This window comes from Lynx canadensis, chromosome D1, assembly GCF_007474595.2.
Source record: "Lynx canadensis isolate LIC74 chromosome D1, mLynCan4.pri.v2, whole genome shotgun sequence".
NCBI classification, from domain to species: Eukaryota; Metazoa; Chordata; class Mammalia; order Carnivora; family Felidae; genus Lynx; species Lynx canadensis.
In genome coordinates, this window is record NC_044312.2 from 74,739,681 (window position 1) to 74,755,449 (window position 15,769).

Genomic DNA, 15,769 nt, shown 5'->3' on the forward strand with positions numbered 1-15,769 from the left:
ACCTGAAACTAATGTTATATGTCAATTATACCTCAATAAATAAAGCAAAAAGACCTACTGTCAAAAGGCCTCCACATTTTGGGACCAAATGAATGAGTCTTTAAATGAAAAGTCTTCAATATTCAATGTCATAATAGCTAACATATATTGAGCCCTAACTATATACTAAGTGCCTGGCCTGGATATCATCTGATTAAATCACAAGTGCCTATAGTAAGACACTTCTCATTACTATTTTATAAATGAAAAAAAGTGGATTAATATTGTACACTTAGTGGGGAAGCCAAGGCTTAAATCTGTTGAGACATCGGCTACCATGCTAGACCACCTTTTCATATTTCAATTAATCCATTTAAGGGGCGCCTGGGTGGCGCAGTCGGTTAAGCGTCCGACTTCAGCCAGGTCACCATCTCGCGGTCTGTGAGTTCGAGCCCCGCGTTGGGCTCTGGACTGATGGCTCAGAGCCTGGAGCCTGTTTCCGATTCTGTGTCTCCCTCTCTCTCTGCCCCTCGCCCTTTCATGCTCTCTCTCTGTCCCAAAAAATAAATAAACGTTGAAAAAAAATCAATTAATCCATTTAAACTGGTGTCAATATATACAGATAAAATTATAGATAAACTAAGAGGGTTTGGATTAGGTAACTAATATATAGTTACTCAGAATCTTCAAGAACAGCAGCTGGAAGTGGGAGTGAAATAAGGAATGAGAGGAAGGAGTTTTCCCATACCCAAATAAAAGAAAATGTGTATCACTGAATTCAGCAAATATTTCCTGAGGAACTACCGTGTGCTCAGCCCTACACACAATACAAAGGAAAGACCCAACCCTCGCCTGGTCAGGGCTTTCATTCTTGTATGAACACAAGTAACAATGATGTATTAACTGCATTAGGGTACAAAGTACTGGGGATAGGCTTGCCAGATTTAGCAACAAAATAAGATACCCAGCTGAATTTGAATTTCAGATAAACAATAAGATCACTAGAAACAGTCGTTTATCTGAAATTCAAATTTAACAGGGTGTCCTGCATTTCACGTGGCAAGCCAAGAAGTGACAGAATTCCAGTCTGAACATAAGCAGAGACAGAGGCAGGAGAGCTTCTACAAGGGTTCAGAGAATAAGTAGGTGATGTATTTAAAAGAAATAAGAATAGGAAATAAGGCCAGAAAAGTAGGTGAAGCCATGTTGAGAAGATCTTGAGAGCCATGGCAGGAGAGAAGGAGGAAGAGGAACCAGTAAAAGACCAGTTAGAAAGGCAGGTGGAGAACCAAAGGAGTAGAGTGCAGTGTTCTGGGAAGCAGTAGAGAAGACTTGCCAAGGAGAAAGGGACAACCTAACAGGTCTGGTCTTCAAATGCAAATGTCACATGCTCCAAGGAGGTTCAGTAGGAATAGGAACCATGAAGCTCACTGAATTCAGCAACTGAGCTTAATCAGATGAAAATTAAAATCAGATGAAAATTAAAATTAAAATTAAAAGGGTACCCTTTTTACCCATCAGGTTAACAAACTTCAAAAAGTTTGAAAAGAAGCAATGTTGGGGAGTGAGGGTGAGGGAAATAAGACATGATGGTGGGAAAAAAATTCTTAGCCTCTTTGAAGGCAATTTGACCAAATAATCAGTGTAATATACTAAAGGCCAGTGCTATGTGTATATTGCACACCAGGTGCTCTTCTAAGCAGTTTTATGTGTATTAACTCATTCAATTTTCACAGCAACCCTATGAGGAAGGTACTACGACAGATGGGGAAAACTGTTGCCCAGAGTGGCTAAGGGACTTGTCCACGTTCACCCAACTGGTAGTGGCAGAGCCAACACTTGGCTCCAGGCGGTGTTCTACTATACTACACTCCGTCAAAAGTCTAAAATATAGCTACTCTAACACAGAAATTCCCTAAGAATATGTTCTACCAGAATATTTGCACATGTGTGCAATGGCAACTGAACAAAGTTATTAATTACAGCATGGTTTGAAAAACAATCTGAATGTCTATTAGAAAGAGACTAATTAAATGCATACTGGGAGCACCTGGGTGGCTTAGTTGGTTGAACGTCCAACTCTTGATTCGGCTCAGGTCATGATCCCAGCCAGGGTGGTGGGATCGAGCCCTGTGTTGGGCTCTGCACTGAGAGTGGATCCTGCTTAAGATTCTCTCCCTCCCCCCCCGCCCCTCCCTCCTGCTCTCTATCTCTCTCTGTAAAATAAAAAGAATAAAAAAATAAACCATACTGGTACAACCTTACAGTGGAAAACTATGCAGCTCTTACAAAGAATGAAGTAGATCTATACATATGCGTATTTCTGAGATACACGGTTATCAACCAATCAATATCAGTCTCTGAGATACATGGTTAGGTGAAAACAAGATGTTGAGCAACGTGTGCTACTAAGGCAGTCAAAAAAATGAATATAGATGTATATGCACACACATCTATGCTTGTACATACAAAGATTACTTTGAACAGATGTGTGCTGAGGCGATCCAGAAAACAGTTGATTCTGTGGAAGAGAGTAGTCAGGGACAAGTGGGAGGGAAGGAGGCTTACTTTCACCTCATTCCCTTTGGGGCTATTTGAATTTTTCTCCTTGTGCATGCACTGCCTTTTCAAAACAAGCCAAGTTTTTTAGGTTTTAAAAAAGGGATCCTGGCAGCCAGTGGTCTTGTAGCTCTCCCCACTTTATAATGTGCACTCACGTGCATGATTTTTTTTGGATCCTCAGTCTTTGAGGAAAGCCTGATTTACTCCTTTCTGGAGAGTCGTTTTACAGACATGAAAAGCTCCAATCGGAGACATCCTTCTGGAATGGCCTCTCTGGACCAGCAGAGCTGCTGTAGTGGTGCTTTTGTTATCCTTAGTGAGAGGCAGAGGCCTGTGGGGTTAGCTGCCTCAGCACGCAGAGCTCCCCCCAGTAATTAAGCAACCCCAAACCTGACTGCAAGGCTTTTATAAGCAGCTTCTGCAATGTGGTTTGGGGAGAACAGAGTGACTAGCGGTTAATGGAGGCGGGTGGGGAGAAAGGACTGCTGACTATGGTCTTTGAAGAAATTTGGTGAGGAAAAGGAGAGAGACATGAGGGTGGAGAAAGGCAAACTCAGAGAGATTGTGTGACCAGTCAGTAATGGGATGAGCTGGGTCTTTGCCAATCACAGGTCTAGTCTTTTATCTTAGCTCTGCTGGAGGGAAAACCATGTGTCCTTAGGCAAGTTACTTTTTTTGTTTTTAATGTAAGTATTGCACAGTATTTGAATACAAGTCTTGATGTAAAAAAATTTCATGCAGTGTGAATAACACAAAAGCCCCATCAGCCCCACTCAGTTTCACGTTCCTTACCAAAGGAACCTACCATATCACATTGCTGTGGGTTTTTCTGAGATGTTTTTATATGCACAATTATGCCTAAGGTATAGTATATATGTAATATATATATTGTATATAATATATATTATATATATATATGGCACAACGTATACAATATCTACATATCAATACAAATCTCCAATATGTGTATTTGGAAACACAGTTTGGTTTACAGAAATGAGATCATTCTACGTATGTGCTTGTATATGTACATATGTACATGTAATTTTTTTTTGTTTAAAATATGTCTTGGGGCTATTTTCATGTCAGTACATATTGATGTACTTTATTTTTTTTATAGCTGCTGCATCATATTCCATAAAATGTATTTAGCATAGCTTATTTAACCACACTACTGTTAATGAATTGTAAGGCTTCTTACACATTTTTACCAACATGAACAATGCTGTGGTGAATATCCTTGTGCATGCTTTTATGTGCAAACATTCCTCGTGTTTTTCTATGTTAGATAGTTAGATACCGAGAAATTGGATTGCTGGGATGAAGGGTATGCACAATTAAAATTTTGATGGCTACTACCTAATTGTCCTCCAGAATGTGCATACCAACTTAGATTTCCACCAGCAATATACTGGAGCATTCTTTTCCCTATATATCAGCTCTGGACATTATCAACCTTAAATTTTTGCCAGTGTGACGAGTGAAAAATATCTCATTGTTGTTTTTTATTTTTCCTGTCCTCAATTACTAGCCAGCATCTTTTCATATGCTAATTGATAATTTGTTGTTCTCTTTCTTCTTCTGTAAATTGTTCACATCTGCAATGGATATTTCCATTATTTCACTGGCATCTGCCCCTTTCCCTCTACGATTGTATAGCAGAAATTCCATCTGGGTGGGACAGACCCTATTCCCAGCTCTAGTGAGTGCCATAATCTAATCAGCACAACCTTGCCTTCATTTCCCATGTGATTGAATCAAAAGCCCTGTGTATCCAAGCTCAGACCAATCAGGCAGGAACATGTATGTATTCCTCAAGTATAGTAGGCACAGTGCCTAGGGCCCACAGTCTTTTTAAAACTTAAGAAAATGTCTTGGGGCACCTGGGTGGCTCAGTCAGTTAAGCATCCCACTTAGGCTCATGTCATGATGTCACAGTTCATGGGTTCGAGCCCCTGACAGCTCAGTCTGGAGCCTGCTTCAGACTCTGTGTTTTCCTCTCTCTCTCTCTGCCCCTCCCCTGCTTGTGTTCTTTCTCTCTCTTAAAAATAAATAAACATTGGGGCGCCTGGGTGGCGCAGTCGGTTGAGCGTCCGACTTCAGCCAGGTCACGATCTCGCGGTCGGTGAGTTTGAGCCCCGCGTCGGGCTCTGGGCTGACGGCTCAGAGCCTGGAGCCTGTTTCCGATTCTGTGTCTCCCTCTCTCTCTGCCCCTCCCCCGTTCACGCTCTGTCTCTCTCTGTCCCAAAAATAAATAAACGTTGAAAAAAAAATTAAAAAAAAAACATTAAAAAAAAAAGACAAGAAAATGTCTTCATTTTTTTCCCTAGAATTAAAAGGAAAAAAATGAACTTTTAGGTTAAAGAAGAAGCTTCAGTATTTGTTATGGACTGAATTGTGTTCCCCCCAAATTCATATGTTGAAATCCTAGTCCCCAGTGTAATATAGTGTGCCTATATTTAGACATAGGGCCTTTACAGAGGTAATTAAGGCTAAATGAAGTCATAAGAGTGAGACCCTAATCCCACAGGACCGGTGTCCTTCTAAGGAGAAAAAGGGATACTCAAAAGTTCTCTCTCTCCACGTCCACACAGAAGAAAGGCCATGTGAGCACACAGCAAGAAGGTGGCCATCTGAAAGCCAGGAAGAGAGGTCTTACTAGACACTAAGTGATGGGCCCTGCAGTCGGGCCTTGGCATTCTCTTGGAACAGGCCTTTAGAGTAATGACAGGGAAAGAAGACTGCTCTGGGTTGTTAAGTGTGCTAATGTGAGGCTTGGCCCGGCTGTAGCCACTTTGCTATCACAAGGGAAGCTGACATACTGAAGAAGATAAAGGTCACAGAAAATGCAGTCAGAGCTCTGAGCCTTCATACCTAAAAAAATTAAGAAAAAAAATTTTCTTTACCAAGTAATACAAACATGCATTCCATTTGAAAAGTTAAATAGAGGGGCGCCTGGGTGGCGCAGTCGGTTAAGCGTCCGACTTCAGCCAGGTCACGATCTCGCGGTCCGTGAGTTCGAGCCCCGCGTCAGGCTCTGGGCTGATGGCTCGGAGCCTGGAGCCTGTTTCCGGTTCTGTGTCTCTCTCTCTCTCTGGCCCTCCCCCGTTCATGCTCTGTCTCTCTCTGTCCCAAAAATAAATAAAAACGTTGAAAAAAATTAAAAAAAAATAAAAGTTAAATAGAAAATTTATTTATTTATTTTTAATTTTTTTTAACGTTTATTTATTTTTGAGACAGAGAGAGAGCATGAACAGGGGAAGGGCAGAGGGAGAGGGAGACACAGAATCTGAAACAGGCTCCAGGCTCTGAGCTGTCAGCCCAGAGCCGGACGCGGGGCTCGAACTCACAGACCACGAGATCATGACCTGAGCCGAAGTCGGCCGCCCGGCCGCCCAACCGACCAAGTCACCCAGGCGCCCCTAGAAAATTTATTTTTAATAAAAGTAGTCCTTGGTGGCTCAAACACCTGACCCTTGATTTCAGCTCAGGTCATGATTTCACGGTCTTGAGATTGAGCCCCTATGTGGAGCTTTGTGCTGAGCATGGAGCCTGCTTGGGATTCTCTCTTCCCCCTCTCTCTCTGCCCCTCCCCTGCTTGCGCTCCCTCCTCCCTCTCTCTCAAAAAAAAAAAAAAAAACTTTTAAAAAAGCAGTCTTTTATCCCACCCCTTTCCATCCCCATCCCCCCCCCCCCCAGTGGCAACCTCCCTCATCTCTTCTGGATGCTTCCACAGTATTCATGTGTCTTTATAATTGCTGTTTTTGTTTTTACTCTAATTATAATAACAGGAACTGACACATGTAAAGTGCTTAATAAATGGTAGTTTTAATGTCAGAAATCATCAAAGCAACCCAATGAGGAAAACATTATTATTCTCTTGATGAGGAAACCTGAGCTCCAGAGAAGATGTTACTTTCATGAGATTTCACACCTTGTACGTGGCCGGAGTCAGGATTCAAATCCAGAGCCCAGGTCTTAACCACAGTGATTTATGTATCACCTGCAACCATAGTTTTGAAAACTGCCAGGTTGGAATGTGGCATAGTAGAACTTGCTAAGAATAAAGGAGGTAAGGCGTGGTGACGATGGGGACCCAGATTTAGCGGGAGGCCTTAGAATAGGGTTGCCTGATAAATTACCTGACACCTAGTTAAATTTGGATTTCAGATAAACCATGCATAGTTTTTAGTAATAAGTAGGTACCAACCAAAAAGTTATTGGTCGTTTATATGAAATTCATATTTAACTAGAGGTCCTGATTTTTTTATTTGGGAACTAAGGGCATGATTCCAACTGGGAGTTAAACCCCCAGCGTGGAGCTTGCAACTGGAGCATCTGGGAGGAACTGTGCTAAATCCAACCCCTGTCACTAGGCGGCAGTAGAGAGCCGAGCAGGACAGGGGGAGGGACTACAGGTGTGTGGAGAGCAGGTCTAGGGAAGGGCCTTGTGACTGCCAAGGATCTCAAATCAAACCACAAAAGAAGAAACAGGCAGGTCACAGAAAGAACAGCTTATGCATGACTAATAAACGTGAGAAGAGGCTGAATCCCATTCATAATTAAATGAGTAAACCTAATGAGATGTTTCCCACCTCTCAAATTGGCAAAAATAAAAATATCAAAAGGATTAGTAACACTCAGTGTTGTGAAAGTGTGAGGAAATACTATGTGAGTGGAGACTGATGCATCATCTTTGGATTAATATCAAAATCAAAAATGCATGCTGCCTTTAGCCAGTGATTTAGCTCTTTCTTAGGGATTTATCAAACAGCTTTGCTCATACGCAGACATTCATTGTTGTACTAGCCAAAACCTAGTACAGCCTAAATATCTACCCAATGGGGACTGATTAACACGTGGTAACATATCCAGGTAATGGGATACCATGCAGCCATTTAATGAATGGTGTAGATCTGTGGTATATACATCTGTTGGTGAGCAGCACACATACACTGATGAGGAAAGAATTCCAGGATATTCTGCCAAGTGAATAAAGCAAGAGGAACATCATCATACATAGTTTTTCCAGTTTGTGTGTAACGGAGAGGGGAGGGAGGAGACCGATTTATAAATTCATTGAACATTTTGTAAGGATATCCAAGAAACCATCCACAATGGTTCTCCCTGGGGAGGGAGGCAGGGGGTGAAGGATGGGAAGGAAACTTACTGTGCACTCTTCTCCTCCTCCTTCTTCTTCTTTACCACAGACAGGTATTACCTTAGAAATTTAAAATAAAAAAGAAGTTTGAAAAAACAGAGAATGTCAGTGTTAGACTAACAGAAAGAAGGAAAAGTATCCAAAAAAAATAAGACGGAGAAAGACATGGACTCAGCCTTGGGGTGCCTGTGTGGCTCAGTCGGTTGGGCGTCAGACTTCCGCTCAGGTCATGATCTCACGGTTCGTGATTTCGAGCCCCATGTCGGGCTCTGTGCTGACAGCTCAGAGCCTGGAGACTGCTTTGGGTTCTGGGTCTCCTCCTCTCTCTCTCTGTCCCTCCCATGCTCATGCTCTCTCTCTGTCTCTCAATAATAAATAAACGTTAAAAAAATTAAAAAAAAAAAAAGAAAAAGAAATGGACTCAGCCTCTGGGGTTGGAGTGAGTCATCAGGCAGTAGCAAGCTGGGCAGGTCTGTCCAGAACACCTAGAAAAAAACCTTTGGTTTCCAGGACGCCTGGCCTGGCCTCCCTTGGCGTAAGCTGGGAAGATGCTCACAGTTTCAGGACTCAAGAAGCTGCTGGGGGGTGGACTTGCCCACTGGCCCCTTCTTGGGCAGCTCAAGGACAAGATGACATTCATAAAAACTTTAGGTGAGTGAGGCCAGCACAGGGCAGGGCCTGAAACCTCTTTTCACCTGAGTACCTTTCTTCAACTAACACAGTCTTGGACCTCACTTACATTTTAAATTTCACGAAGAGTTCGTGGTCAGCTTAGCCACTGAGGCTAGAAGATGAACAGTAGCAAGAAAAGAAATGCAGGGGGGCCTGAGGTATGGGCAGTGCTAAGGGAGGGAAACAGGAAGAAGTTTAGTCCAGGAGACAGAGTTTAGAATGAGAACAGTGGGTCTCAAAGTGCATACTCCAGACAGGGCCCTAAACATTGAAAAACATAGACTCTACCTCCTACCACTTAAGTAATTGAGAAATAAAAAGGTATATGGGGCGCCTGGGTGGCTCAGTTAGCTAAGAATCTAACTTCAGCTCACGTCATCATCTCATGGTTCATGGGTTCGAGCCCCGTGTTGGGCTCTGTGCTGACAGCTCAGAGCCTAGAGCCTGCTTTGGATTCTGTGTCTCCCTCTCTCTGCCCCTCCTCTGGTCACACTTTCTCTCTCTCTCTCTCTCTCTCTCTCTCTCTCTCTCTCTCTCTCTTTCAGAAATGAATAAATGTTAAAAAAATTTTTTTTAAACAGGTATGGAAGTCCAGTAAAGTTCTGAATTTTCCCATTGTGATGACTCTGATCTTTTAAATACCAAACATAAAATTCTTTTCTAACGTTTCTGCTTCCCTTATTTGCTGACCTTGTGCTTTAGTCTCTCCACTGGATAACTCCTCGCTGTCTGCAGACTACTGGTATTAAAATCATCTGGCTTTTTGATGGCTACGTCCATGCTACTAAATGAGAAGCTCTAGAGGTGGGTCCAGGAAAGTGAATTTTCACCAGATGAAGAAATAAGAGCAATAATAAATATGGTCATAGCTGGTCTCCAAGGTGCCTCCATGACTTTCGCCTCCTGATATTCACACCCTTGTCTAGTTTCCTCCCACATTGTACCGGGGCCAGCATATGGCAAAAGGGAAGCCATGTCACTTCTGAGATTAGGTTATGAATGATTTAGGCTTCCATCTGGAGTGTCCACTTTCCTTCTCTTTCTTGGATCTGTCACTCTGGAGAACCCAATTTCTGTGTTGTGAGCAGCCCTGCGGAGAGGCCCAAATAGCAAGGATAAGAAGCCTCTGTCCTGCGATGAATGGATAAGGAAGATGTGAGACACACACACACACACACACACACACACACACACACACACACACACACTGGAGTATTACTCGGCACTCAAAAAGAATGAAATCTTGCCATTTGCAACTACGTGGATGGAACTAGAGGGTGTTATGCTGAGTGAAATTAGTCAGAGAAAGACAAGTATCATATGACTTCACTCGTGGAATTTAAGATGTAAAACAGATGAACATAAGGGAAAGGAAGCAAAAATAATATGAAAATAGGGAGGGGAACAAAACATAAGAGATTCTTAAATACAGAGAACAAACTGAGGGTTGCTGGAGGAGTTGTGGGGGGGGGGATGGGCTAAATGGGTGAGGGGCATTAAGGAGGGCACTTGTTGGGGTGAGCACTGGGTATGATATGTAGGGGATGAATCACTGGGATCTACTCCTGAAATCATTATTGCACTATATCTAACTTGGATGTAAATTTAAAAAACTAGAAAAAAAAAGGAGCCTCTGTCCCACCAAGAACTGAAACTTGCCAGCAACCAGGTGACAGGTTGGGAGTGTGTGATGAGTATGGAGATGACTATTGTCCCAGGCCACCAGCTGACATCTTGGCAAAAACCTCATGAGAGACTCTGAGCCAGATTTCTTTATCTCTGCTAAGCCACTTCTGGATTCCTGATCCTTAGAAACAGTGAGATAATCCAGGTCTATCTTTTTCAGCTGCTAAGTTTAGGGATAATTTGTTAAGCAGAAATAGATAACTAATACAAGTACCATTTGTTGAAAGCTTACTATGTATCATGTTCCTTCCAAGTGTTCAACAAACTTTATTCCACATGAATTTCTCAACACATTTGTGAGGTAGGAATTATCAGACCCATTTTACAGGGGAAGAAACTAAAGTTTGACACAAGGGCTGACATACCACAATTGTGTATATAAAGCTCAAAAGAGAATATCCAAAATGTTAAGGCGAAATATCACAAACTAGTACTCTAACTTATAAAATATATCTATATCTATATCTATATCTATATCTATATCTATCTATATATTTACCAGAACCGTGCTTGGGTGCAATAATTATCAGAAAAAAATTTATATTTCTTGCAAAAAATGCACTCCCAAATGTCCTCAGAGGAGCTGAATTAGTTGACCATAAAGCATAATGTTTTCCATTTAGATTTTGGAGCATTCCTGCCAAATGCCGCGTTTTAAAATTTAGGCACAACGAACACTAAGGCAGCCTTTCTGACAATTAATTGCCATTAAAGCAGTTTCCCTCTTTTGTGAGTTTGTTTACTTATTTGGGTCAATAAAATCACGCCATCAGCACGAATGACCGAAAGGAAAAAAAAAAAAAAAAGGCCAAGAGAATTTAAATGACTTACATGGATTCTCACAGTGGTTAGTTGACTTGCTAAGCCCGGAATGGAGCCTGGGCCTTTAGACACCTGCACTGGGGCCAATGACTATAGCTTGAGGTTTTCTCTCTTTACTTGGTGAGCTCCTATCCGGTTCCATGCATTCCAGTCATATACACAAGGTGGGGCTGGGCTGCAGGTCCTGAAGGCGCCTTGGATGTCAGTGTAGACTTTACCAGCTGCATGACATGACCTTTGGGAGGAGAGAGGGAAACTGTGGCTTAAGGGGCTGAATGTTACGGACCCCTCCCACCAGCTCCTCCGCCTGTGCTCATTTCTGCTGCGCTGGGAAGCAGCGGTAGAACAAGCAGGGAGTGTGAGAACCATCTACACCTGACATCAAATCCTGGCTCTCCCAGTTTTTGCCGTGTGATCTTAGACTAGCAACGTGGCCTTTCTCTACCCGAGCTCCTTATTTTCACTAATTAATTAATGCATTCATGCAATGACACGTTTAGTTAAAAATACTTATTGAGAACTTACTAGGCATAGAATTACGTAGTGGACAAAACAAAGTCCCTTATCTTCAAGAGCTTTCATTTCAGCAGATGTGGAGGGAAGTTGGGGAGGCAGACAACAGGAAAACTCATAAATTATGTCGTGTGGGGATGGTTGTAGGTGTCATTAAAGACAATAAAAAGAGGGTAACATGATAGAGTGACTGGGGTGCTGCTTATCTGTAAAAGGAGATGGTAATTCCTACTTTACAGAGTTGATCTAAAGATTACATAAGATGTAACATACGAAGCGCTCGGTGTTGTGCCTGAGACAGAGTACTATAATGGTAACAATTATTGAGTCCTTGTTATGTAATAGACACCATTCCAAGTAGCACAGCTATATTAACTCATGTAATCACCTGGTTTTAGGGATGAGCTAAGGCACAGTTATGTTGCATTACTTTCCTAAGGTCAGATAGTAAACAGAAGTAGAGTTGGAACACGAACCCTAACATTCCGACCTCAGAGCCTATGTTTTCAATGGATTTGCTAGACGTCAGTGGTTCTCTCTGCCTTCTATAACTTGATTTATGGAAGATGGAGGGACCCAGAGTGGGGCATATTCAATTTTGTTGGAGGTGGGGGGCTGGAGGCCAGGTGGGACCTAGGGCAGCTTGTGGAGCAAATGCAAGGGCATCTGGAGAGTGAGTAACCATGTGACCTGGTGATGCAACTAGATGACAAAGAAGTTGACAGCTGAGGATAATGAAGTCATGAGATACTGGGACGAAGACAGTGCTTAATTAGCTCAGGCTGCTGTCACACAATACCATAGGCTAGGTCACGCAAACAATAGATGTTTTGTTTCTCGCAGTTCTGGAGGCTGAAGTCTGAGGTTAGGGTGCCAACACAGTTGGGTTCTGCTGAGTACTCTCTTCCTGGCTTGCAGACTGTTGTCTTCTAGCTGTCTCTTCAACATGGCAGAGAGAGAGGACAACCTCTCTGGCGTCTCTTATGAGGGCACTAATCCCACCATGATAGCCTTACCCTCATGACCTCACCCAACCCTAATTACCTCCCAAAGGCCCCATCTCCAAATACCATCATATTGGGGGTTAGGGCTTCATTAGAAAAACTTGGAGAGGCATACAATTCCGCCCATGGCAGAGGGGATGGACAGGACCTATGGAACTTATTGCCAGAATCTAGATCCACAAAGCTTTCACGGGCAGGAATCTAACAGAGATTAAACATAATAGGAAAAAGGCCAAGCCCTGGATTTGAGGGGAAAAGTTGCAAAGTCAAAGACTGGAAGAAAATATTTTGGATTTAATTAACAACAAGTTCAGCCCAAGCAGGTAGGGCAATGTGGCCACCAAAAGAGCTGACCTTTCTCCTCTGGCCAGATGCAGACATTCTTGGGACATTATATTTGGGCACTCCTACAACACAGTCCTAAGATGTTTTAGGAAGAGCTGTAGTATGGGGTCTCCCTACCCATAGCACCTCAAAACAAATCCTTCTATCTGCAAACCTCTTCCCCAGGTATTTTCAAACAGACTGTCATCTTATTATTTGTCGACTTTCTGAAGTGTGGACGTATTAATTTTTAACTATGTGTTACATGATGTGCCACTATATACTAGGTCTTTGTATGATAATAGACAGCAGGACTTAAAATTTAAGAAAAATACCTGAAATTTTAATTTGAGAAAATTACAGTTAAGAACAAGCCCAGGATTATTTTATTTTAGTGGTACGAAACCACTTTCAGGCCAGTTCACAGAACATTTAGGAATCCCTGGAGTCCTGCAGGGACACTGTTTGAGAACCATTACTTTACAATCGTCTCTATTCTTTTTTTTTTTAATGTTTATTTATTTTTGAGAGAGAGAGAGAGACAGAGACAGAGCAGGAGTTGGGGAAGGGCACAGAGAGAGAGGGAGACATAGAATCCGAAGCAGGCTCCAGGCTCTGAGCTGTTGGCACAGAGCTCGCACTCATGAACTGTGAGATCATGACCTGAGCAGAAGTTGGACGCTTGACTGACTGAGCCACCCGGGTGCCCCTAGTCATCTCCATTCTTGTCAACAACGTCACCGCCTCATTAACTGTGGAGTTTTTCCCTCTGGCCACAATATCCAGTCCTTCCCCTTCTCTCTCTTCATCATTTCCCCCTGACCTTCATCATTTCTAATTCTCCTCCCTCCATGGGACCCCGACGGGCTATATGGCATGTATACTCAAACATTCATTCATTCATTTATCCAGCAAGTATTTTTGAGAACCTACTATGTGCCAGGCTCTATGTTAAAAACTGATGGTACAACGATGGCCAGAACCAGGCATGGTCTCAAGTCTTATGGGACTTCTAGTCTAGTCGGGGAGAAGATCAGCAGGTCCAATTAATTACACTCATGATTTTAAATTGAGATGACATCTACGAAAGGACAAATTGAGGGGCGCCTGGGTGGCTCAGTGGGTTGAGCGTCTGACTTCAGCTCAGGTCATGATCTCAGCGCGGAGCCCCTGTTTCAGATCATCTGTTCCTCTCTCTCTCTCTCTCTGCCCTTCTCCTGCTCACACACACTCTCTTTCTCTCAAACATAAATTAACTTTAAAAACGACAACAACAACAAACCATCTCTCCATAAGTGAGTGGATAAACAAATGGTAGCACGGCCATAAATGGAATATTATCACAAACAAACAAACAAAGAACAAATTGATACAGGCGTGAAAAGGGCAAATACCAAAGGCTACTAATAAACAAGTTCGGTCACCTTTATTCGTAAAGTTACAGAATCATAAGGTAGAGAAGTCATAGGGAGATAATTATCACAAGTTGGGGGGTGAATTCAAAGTCTTAGGATAAACACAGTATATAACTTTGAGTAAATAACCCAGTTTCACAGCACAAACATTGTAACAAAAGTAGTTTCCTATAAATATGTTTATGGTCTCAAGGTTGTTAGTCAGCAATCCTTGAAACCATTAAAACCAACCTGTCCTATTATAAAAGTCATTTGATAGTAAACAAAAAACTCAAGTTTATAATGACAGGATATAAATAAATATAGGTTTAACAGAAACTTTACGGTAACTGACACATCAGTATTCTCCATGCTTTTCGTTATCCAAGATGTAAGGCCAGCTAAGCACTTTATCTCCAAGCACCTATGTCCACAGTCTTAGAAGATTCCTCATTGGGGCACCTGGGTGGCTCAGTCGGTTAAGCATCTGACTTCAGCTCAGGTCATGATCTCATGGTTCATGAGTCTGAGCCTGTCATCGGGCTCTCTGCTGTCAGCACAGAGCCTGGTTTGGATCCTCTGACTCTCCCTCTCTCTGCCCCTCACTCGCTCATGTGCACGTGTGCTCTCTCATTCTCTCTCTCCCTCCTCCCTCTCTCAAATATAAACAAACATTTAAAACAATCATCTCTCAACCCTCTACTGCCACTACTCCGACTTACATCTTTTCCAACTTTCTCCTGAGCTACTAGGACAGCTTCCTGATTGTTCTCTTTGCCCCCAGTATTGACGGTGCCATCCCACTCTCCATACTGGTTGCTTTCAAAAAATGAGCTTTCTACAGTGAAAATCTGTTCGTTCACCCCCATCTGCAAATCTTCACGGCTCTCCCTGGACTTGATCATGATTTGAAACTTCTTGGCAGTGCAGGCCCGCCACAATCCAGAGCCCAGACACACACCTCTTCCTGCGTCATTTCCCACCACCCGCCCTGGCACCCTATGCCCCAGACGTACCTAGTCACACTCTGTCCCACCTTTATGTCTTTGCACATATCCACTGTTCTGCCTGGTAGACCTGGCTTAGTCTCCAAGCCCTGGGAAACCTTCTCAGACATCTGCGGCTGCGGCTGCGGGTAGTGTAAGTTACCCTTCGGTTAACCCTTTCTTTGGTGCCTCTTTCATCACGAGTCCCCGCAGCTATTTATTGATTTCTATGCTTGTATCCAGCACAGAGGTGCTCAAACTTCAGTGTGCATATGAATCCTTTGGGGAGCTCATTAAAACACGGATGCCGGAGCCCCACCCCAAAGCTACTGAGGCAGAACTCCTGCGTGAAGTTCCGTCATCTGTATGTTTAATAAGCTTCCCAAGTGACTCTGATGCACTGCAAAGCTTGGGAATGTTGAGAAGTCCCACTTCTCTTCGGAAAAGACTGTTGCCTAAGTCACTGCAGGCAGATAAATGCCCCCCCCCCCCCGCCCCTCAGAGGAGGGTAAGCACTATATACCGAGCACTTATTCAGATCAGGTACCTTATTTACTTTTCTCATTAAACTCCCACAAAAACTCTCTAAGGGAGCTACTCATTTCTCCAAAGGAAATGGAGACTCAGAAAGATTAAACCGTGTGCCCAAGAGAAACTGGGTGGCGC